The 9427-nt window shown below is 33.9% G+C and overlaps 1 protein-coding gene across 2 annotated transcripts in view; it reads right to left on the bottom strand.

Annotated features, from left to right (window-relative positions):
• LOC117117532 (G protein-activated inward rectifier potassium channel 3-like) overlaps nucleotides 1–6344 on the bottom strand; it is a 61779-nt gene extending 55435 nt beyond the window's left edge. Inside the window, exon 1 of one of the 2 annotated variants that reach the window (XM_033261848.1) lies at nucleotides 6227–6344. The gene's annotated coding sequence lies outside the window, so the exon portion shown is untranslated. The remainder of the gene's footprint in view (nucleotides 1–6226) is intronic. The other variant, XM_033261849.1, reaches the window with a different exon arrangement.
• Between the last annotated feature and the right edge of the window lie 3083 nt (nucleotides 6345–9427).

Raw genomic sequence — 9427 nt, 5'->3', positions numbered from 1 at the left:
CGTTAATCCTACGCGTAGCCCACGAAGCCTACGCGTAGCAAAAGTTGCAGTATTTTTTATCTGTACTGTATCACTTGTGGCTAGCAAAGTCTCTATTCTTTACATACCAAAAATACATCAGAGCTACATATACAATCGGTTTTATTCTTTTCACTCAAAGTTATAAAAACAAGTTGGTGATTTAGTCTGACCAGGCTGACTTTAGAATTGGCCTGCGGAAGTAATGTATCATTTTAATTAATAATAATAATAGTGTAATTTTATATAGCGCACAAATCCATCTAATGTAAGATGCTCAGGGCGCTTGAAATGTGGACTAGGAACTCGATCAATGACTTTCTTTGCCCCTAAGGGTCCCTTCGAGTCTGTGCTACCCAGTAACAGCAACTCTCGTCGTCCACCACAGGGGCACCGGGGTATCCCCCTACTCGTCTCAAAGGATGTACAGGGTTCTTTATAGTGCACACGAGCCATTGTATACACTGGGCCCACGGTTTATAGTCCTTATCCGAGAAGACTTGTTTTACCACCAGAACCATAGGCGAGCGTGCCGTTCGAACCAGCGCCGATATTATGGCTATAGCTTGCGGCGCCCCTGCTAACCGCTCGGCCATTCGACTCACCATAATTAAGGTGTGTTTGATTTGTAGTGCTAGTCGAAGTTTGTTTAAGAATGCAAAATGGCATAATTTTGAAGTTTTAGCTCAAACTACGTCTAAAGTTTGTTTTAGGAATACCGGGATAAGAGAGGGAAATTGACTGGAATTCTACAGAAGTCTGTGTTCATAATTTTTTTTTACTGTATTAGGGGCGAAGGATAAACTGTGTTATCAAGATCCCAGGAGTGAGGCAATACAGTAAATGGTAATTGGTCTGAAGATACATCTTTAAATGAGCATACTGTAATATAATGAAATCATAGGCATAATAAACTATAATATTACTTTTTATAATATGTTATGTTTTTTCTCCCTGTCATTGTTTAATAAAAGTACATTTCTTTACTAATTTTGAATTCTATTGTCTTTAAAATAACATGAAAATTGAAAGCCAGAAGATGTTATTTATTTATTTTTGTTAATTTTAGGTAACAAACCACTCACTTATACAACAAAGGGCTCTCTATGGTTTTAACAAAACAGTTATTAGTAGTGCACAGTAATTAACTGGTACTTTGCACTTTTCTGATTGCCCGTTTAATAGCAACTTAAATTTTAATATTTACACATACTGAGTATACACAATAATACCAGCAGTATGCAATAAATTGATATAAAATAATTTAATTGATAATTAAAATGTAGATTTAGACAATTATCTATAATTAGTGCTCAGACAGTTGTTCGATTGGAGTCTACTTGGACCCGACAGTACGCCAACAGAAGACCCACTACGCTAATTGCTATCTATTGCTGTCTAATTATTTCCAATTGATGGACCATTTATATTCAAGATGACAGGGAAGCCTCGGAAAGTGACAACGACCGTATTGTTCACAAGAGTATAATCATTATTCTAACACGATCAAAGAAAATTAAAACTATTAAGATACAACGGCAAATGAATTGATGACGTTTGTGCTGGTCATGCATGAAAGAAAGCACTTTAATTTAATCAATCACTTCAGTCTGCATGTGTCGTAAAACTGAACTAAATTGTAATTGAATAGAAATCATAATTAAATGATATTTTTTGATTAGGTTGTTTGGATTTCACACCATGGAAAACTTTCAACAAGCAATCTAAGAGTCTATGAACGCTGGATTGGAGTTTAGTTACAACCGGATTACTGTACCTTTCATTTTGCCAACTACAGTACAGTATGATGTATATATCATACAGTTTGCAAATACACAAGTTCAACACTCGGTAGAACACATTAAACATGTTGTGATAATTGATTAACTAACTGTACAAGGGTCTGCAAATAGTCACTTGTGAGATCGCACATGCTTCAAAAATAGAGATAATGTTAAGTAATTCTAATGCCAAGGCCCTTGATTAAACTACATTACTGACAAAACCTGGATTAGGCCATGTAAAAAAAAAGAGTTGTTGATTGTCCTTTCAAAAAAAACAAAAAAAAGTCGGTAGAGAGGGAGGTTTTTTTTTTTTTGTTTTTTTTTCTGATACATGCCAAGTCTTCAATGGAGTGCAAGGACTTGTGTAAATGAACAAACAATTGAAAGACAAAAAATTTAGCAAGAAAATAAAGTCTACAGTACTGTAGGCCTAGCCAAAGTAGAATTATGGGCAGAAAGACAACATTTTTGTGAGTTTTGGCAAAAATAATGAAAAAAAAAAAAAAATTGGTCGGGTGATTTTTTTTGTAAGTAGGGAGGGGGACCTGTCTCTTATACACATCTAGATGTGTATAAGAGACAGATCATAGGCATAATAAACTATAATATTACTTTTTATAATATGTTATGTTTTTTCTCCCTGTCATTGTTTAATAAAAGTACATTTCTTTACTAATTTTGAATTCTATTGTCTTTAAAATAACATGAAAATTGAAAGCCAGAAGATGTTATTTATTTATTTTTGTTAATTTTAGGTAACAAACCACTCACTTATACAACAAAGGGCTCTCTATGGTTTTAACAAAACAGTTATTAGTAGTGCACAGTAATTAACTGGTACTTTGCACTTTTCTGATTGCCCGTTTAATAGCAACTTAAATTTTAATATTTACACATACTGAGTATACACAATAATACCAGCAGTATGCAATAAATTGATATAAAATAATTTAATTGATAATTAAAATGTAGATTTAGATAATTATCTATAATTAGTGTTCAGACAGTTGTTCGATTGGAGCTGTCTCTTATACACATCTAGATGTGTATAAGAGACAGGTACTGTAGGCCTAGCCAAAGTAGAATTATGGGCAGAAAGACAACATTTTTGTGAGTTTTGGCAAAAATAATGAAAAAAAAAAAAAAATTGGTCGGGTGATTTTTTTTGTAAGTAGGGAGGGGACGATCAACAACATTTTTTTTTTACATGGCCTTACTGTATTTCTCTACAAATAAAAACAGCTTCAATCCCTAATATGACATCATGAAACTGAGGTTAACCCACTGACTGCCAGACCTGTATTTAAGGTTCCTTCCAGTGTGTTAAAGTTCAGTCTGTGGTTCTACAATCTACATGAAGTAATAAACGCTAGAATGTTACCCCGATTTTGACGAGTATAGTCGTCCTTGGCGCCCTAAGCAGCATCCTGTGGGACAAGTAATGTGTTAATTGGTCCCTGTTGGAGAATAGCAGCAGAATAAAGGTGTACAGTAGGAATGCAAGACAAAAATATTTAAATATATGAGCCACAAAATAAACTAAAGTAGAAATATTTTCTTTAAATTTAATTATACCATAAGAATAAAAAATATTATTTAATGATTAATAATAAAACTATATAGATGGTTATGTTCATTCCACTGACTATCGGCGGAGTTTGTGTCTGGCTTGTCAATGAAACCACCAATGTCACCAATATCAAAATGATATGAACCAATGTATAATTTACTTACAGCATACAGTAGTTAGATATATTCTATTATTTTAATGAACATTGCACTGCTTAATCACAAGTGACTGCCAAAGATAAGCCAATGTATCACAGACTGAATAATCCAATACAGCGGCGGATCCAGAGATGTCAAAAAGGGGGACAAAATGGGGGACAAAATTGGGGCCGATTGAGATAATACTACTTTAAGGGGTCTGTGGGTATGCCACGCAAATTTTTTGTGTTGTAGACCCCCGAAAATAACCTCTGAGGCGTTTTGGGCAATACATTTTTTTCTTTTTCTCTCAAACTTTCTTTTTTTTTTCTTTTTCTACCTTCCAAAATGACACTCCCCCCCCTAAATCTGCCCCTGTAATAATTTGTAATAGGTGTGCTCTCAATTACTGAAGTTCCCACCTTGAATAAGCACTGCCTTGAAGAAACATTTTATCTTGTTTGGTACATGAAAACTTTTGTTCTGAAACTTACTTAAAATTCTGTTTATCTTTTTTTATCAAAAGAAATGATGAATTTATAGCCAAGTGATTTTATGATAGTGTTTCACCTCAAGTATTTCAGTAGAAATGTTAATTGGTTAATTGGTTGGCAAATGTTTCTTGATTCTTAGAAACATAAACTATACTACTCCATAACGGTGACAACATCAGAGAGACAAGCAGATGCAATATAGCTGATCAGGTGCACTCGATCTACTTCAATTAATCTTTCCCCGACCGCAAAGTTAATGGCACGAGAACATTTTAGTGAAGTGCAAAGAGTAACATTAATGACAAACATAAAGGCTGATGTCAAGTTAATAAATCATCAGGGGCAGATCGAGATTTTTTTCAAAAGGAGGGGACAATAGTTTCAGAATAGATAGGGTAAAAGTGAGTAGCACTTAGCATTGATATGCACCGAAATTTTAAAAATTTAGTGGCAAAACGGGGGACGTGCCCCACGCCACGTCCCCTCTACTGGATCCACCCCTGTGATTGCATACTATATCTCTAAAACTGATCCCACAGCGTAAGATTCTAAATAATTTTTTTTTTGTTATATACTGATATTTGAATGTCCTATTTTTGTTTATACTAATCGTTAATGAGATTTTTAAATGATTAAATTAAAGCCCCATTCCTGGCAAAATTTCACTAAAAACAGATGTTTTTTTTTAGAAAAGATGCATATGCAGTACTCCAATTATTATAAATCATGGAAAAATATTGGCATAAATTTTAGTTTTATGCAAAAGAATAAAAAAAATGAGAAATACAGACTATTTCTCATAGAATATTACCATTTTCTCGATGAATTCTTCGTTACTAGGCAAATTCGGAGATTGTAGATCGCATCCGCTGGAATACTCTCGCTTTTATGTATACTTTATACAGTCAATAAACTACGCCCTCTCTAATGGGATTAGTTTTTGTACTTCACATCTCGCACAATGTGGTCGTTCGAGTAGGCCTGAGATATGTTTGTTTAAGTGTCAGAATCAGTTTTTTAAGAAATTTGAAATAATTCCTATGAAATATATTTCACAAGTGTCAATACTAGCAACGGAAAATATCATGTCTTCTGTTTTTATGTGTAATAACAGAACCTAAATCGAGGTAAGGCTAGGCCTAGCCTAGCAGTGTTGGATAGGCTAATGTTTTCGGCACCTACTATATTTCTTCGCACGACCTATCGCAAAATCAAACATGAAAAATTCATCCGCATTTATTTTTTGTGTGGAACACAAAAAATCAAATTCCAGTCTTATTTTACATTTTGTTCATGCTTAGGAATGTCAAAATTTAGTTAAACTAGCAATTCCGTATTATACTTATAAATCTTTATTTAAACATTATACAAAAATTAGATTTTTCTTAACAACTGAAATTTTGCCGGGAATGGGGCTTTAAATTTCTTCTTTGGAAAAATAAAGTTTGTCAGCATGGAATACTATTAAGTAAGAAATTAAATGGGTGTTTAAAGAAAGTAATCAGGATACATTTTTGAAACATATTAGTTCCCCAAAACATACAGATTTTGGCCAGAAAAATTAGGGTTTATTTAAACATCAATGTTCACCTCGCTCCCAATCTTGCAATGGATGGAGCCTTCCTCATCCCTGCATTTTGGCAATCCAACTGGGGGTTGAGAGGGGAAGCTTAATTGAAGGAAATTCATTATTTACTCAAAATTTTTATCTAAATTTCATTCATTAGTAATTTTTTATGCCTACAGAAGGGTGACCGATTTAAATGGTTACTGATTTTTTCCACGCGTTGTACACGGAAACTTTGATTCTTTTGTTCTGCTGCTACAAATACAACAGCAGTGTCTGGTATGCAGGGAGTTCGTACTACGTAGTGATGATACTACTAGCCTAGGCCTAATAAATACTAGAATGTTTGGCTAGCTAAACAAATGCAGGCCTGCTGCATGTATTTAATGGCAGTTAAGCATAATATTTAATGTATTGATAAACTACAAATAAACAGCATACAGTAGTATAACAGACAATGCACCTGTAATTTATCTTAATAATAAATACGGAATATTTTCAGTTGAAAGCAGCTTAGGTACTTCCTGTCTCTAAACTATTTACACTGTGCGAACGGAAGGTCTGTTCCTTCCTTCTCAAGATCCGTCCACACCATCACCTTTCCACTAATTCAATCTTTAATTATAAAACAGAGTTTATCAAGTGAAAGTACTTACCATAATCACCAATAATGTTAAATTCCAAATTGAAAACTCGCACACTTACATTTTGTTTCGACACACGACTCATCCAGTTTCTCGCGCCGTCGCACATGGATGCACATGTCTATGAATGAATGTGGATTTGGTAGAAAGTGACGTCATCGCAAGGCCACGTTAATATTGTCCTCGGGGGTATCGTCGCTATACAAAAGAGCAAGCTCGTTAATCTCAATACTGTACTGTATTGCACTATAACAAAAAAAAAGCCAATTATAATCTTAGTATGAAACAATTAATTTTATTAATCAGTAATAGTATCAAATCACTGATAGTGTAGAGAGAGAGGATAGTGTTAACTGGTTTATTTCTATATTTTACATAAGGTATACGGTAATTCAAACATACTAGTATAGATACAGTACTGTAGATGATAAGATAATTTTATTATTCCACTAAAGCGAAACTCTTTGCTCGTCAAAAAATGATAAAATATATATAAAATATAAAAGAAAACAGTCATTAAAAAATATCAATGTTAGTTACAATGATTCATCTTTATCACCATCATTGAATACCACCGTCAAAAGTACTATTCAATACCATTACTATTATTATTATTATCATCATCATCATCATCATCATTCACATCATCATCATCGTTATAATAATAATAAAAATAATAATAATAATAATAATTATTATTATTATTATTATCATAATCATTATCATAATTATAATAATCATCATGATCTTGATCTTGATCATGATCATTACCACTATAACCATAATCATAATCATCACTATCATCATTTTGTTGCCATTATCATCATCATCATCATCATCATTAACATCATTATCATTATCATCATCACCACCACCATCATCATCATCATCATTATCATTATTAGCTTTATTCTTATATCATTATTATATTATCATTATATTATTGTAAAAATTGATCAATTTAGTGTCTTATTATCAGTTATCAATTCATGAAACGCTAATGTTTCTATCAGCTCATTTTGCTAGGCTTTCTTTCCTCATTTTCTGTGCATCATTAATTTAACCATTCTAGGAAAGCATTTCGATATAATGGTTAATTAAGTATATGCATCACATGAACAGCTTGCTGAAATTCCCAACATCATGAATAATACCATCAACAACAACATTCTCGAATCCACGAATCCTCGTTAATCACGAATAAATAATTAAAATACGGATATTGTGAGAAATGGTGGTCTAGTCATGGTGTTTTCAATGTCATCAACTCCTACCCCTTGACATCTTTTTAATTGATGACAGTTAATGAACAAATAAAGTGCACGTGATCGGTCAGTGACTGTCTACATCCATTCGTCATACGTCAAATTTTAAAGCCAGGCTCAGGAGGAAAGGAGGAAAACAATTGATGATATGTTGCACAACTGTTTTTCTACGACACGAAAATGGTGTTTGAGAAAAAAAAAATTCAAATCTAGGTTTGAGAGCGTAATTCGTCATTCCGACCATCTAGAAGTACCATAATCATAATTTTTCTTACCTCAGCCCCAACCATGGTGGGGCTGAAGTTGGTCGACCCTCCATCTTGAAAGACTTGAAAGTTCCTCCCTGGGTCCCCTCTATTTCGAATTCCTGTATCCGTCACTGGGTGGAGCTGATGTGGTCAGACCCTCCATTTATGAAAGTCCTTCCCTTCCCCTCCCCTACACATCTAGATGTGTATAAGAGACAGCCCCCCATCCGCTCCCACGCAGCTCTCCCGGAAATGACTTCTTCTCTCCCGGATGATTCGAACTCTTTAGTTTAGTGATTTAGCTTACGTTTAAATAAATTTTATTTATTAGTTGATATTATTATTAAAAGTAATGGTAAAGTTAGTCCTGGGCCTAACTGGAATGAGCTGTTATTCATCGTACTAAAGTAAGCCTGGGCATTGTGTGGTAGAGTGGACAGCGCTTTACACGCCGCCTTTTTCCTCCTAGTACCGTACTGAACCGGGTACCCATTTTTATATCTCATGGTTGGAGAGAGACAAACGTATAGGTAAAGTGTCGGCTGCCTTGTCCAGAACATAAGCGAAATGCACAGCGACACCCCCCCCCCCACCCACCTCAAGTTTGAGAGACCGAAACGCAACCGCTCCATATTTATATATAGATTTAATATATTGTTTAGGTAAGAATTACTAATACTAGTTTAAGTCCATGTTTAAATCAATATTATCTATATCATTATTAGTTATATATCATTTTTATATAAAGTGTATAAGAAATGGCCACAAGAAGAATCAAGAAGAAGGGAAAAATTGTACCGACAATTATATAATGATTATTAGATCACTCTCCCTCCATTGACAATTGTGTTTATCGAATTTCTAGTACCTGCATTGTTCAACACTGAATACAAACTACAATATATTATTACCGATATTCTTGACTGTTCTGGTCCTATCGTTTGGCATTATTCTTTGTGAGGGAATCGTTTGATATACAAAACAACAATAGCAAACATCATCATGTTAAGGCCTAAATTACCGAATTAAAAGAATATTATGTTCAATCAGTTCGTGCGACATTAGGCATAATGACCTTAATACATCTCACGATTGTACAGGGGCCCACTTTTCACTGTGTCCCTATAATTCATTGATAACATCTCAGGAATGCAACGTCGTTAACCGTTTTCCTAATATTGACTTGTTGGGTGTCAAATGGTGGTTAAGGTTAGATCGTTCTGACGTCATATCTTTTACATTTATTTAATTTATATCTTTTTCTGAGACGATGATTAATTTCTTGTGTGAAGTTGGTCTATAAATCTAAAAGCGCTTTCTCTAGTTCAGTGCCCTCGTTTGGGGTCTAAATAAAAAAAAAAATATATATAATGAATTTAATTCAATAATACCGTTGCTTTCAAATGAAAATGGGAACGAGAAAAAAAAAACCCTTCCGCTTGATAAATTTACGAAAGTTAGCAATTAGATATGGCAGGGCCTACATATTTTTTGCATAGGCCTTAGTGTAAATTACTGTATATTGAAAACTATATTTTTAAATTCATCTGCGATTGAAAATTAATAATCTATGTTCTTTAAATGGATGGGGGCATGGGTTTTTTTATTTGCTCCCGCTTTAAATTTTCTTTCCCCCACTTCCCCCTCCCCCCCAAAAAGAAGAAAAACTATCAGGGAGAAAAAATGTTTTTCCAATTAGT

The sequence above is a fragment of the Anneissia japonica genome, unplaced genomic scaffold (assembly GCF_011630105.1).
Source record: "Anneissia japonica isolate Jap-2015-1 unplaced genomic scaffold, ASM1163010v1 scaffold288275_len480233_cov166, whole genome shotgun sequence".
NCBI classification, from domain to species: Eukaryota; Metazoa; Echinodermata; class Crinoidea; order Comatulida; family Comatulidae; genus Anneissia; species Anneissia japonica.
This window is presented reverse-complemented; position numbering and strand designations above follow the sequence as displayed.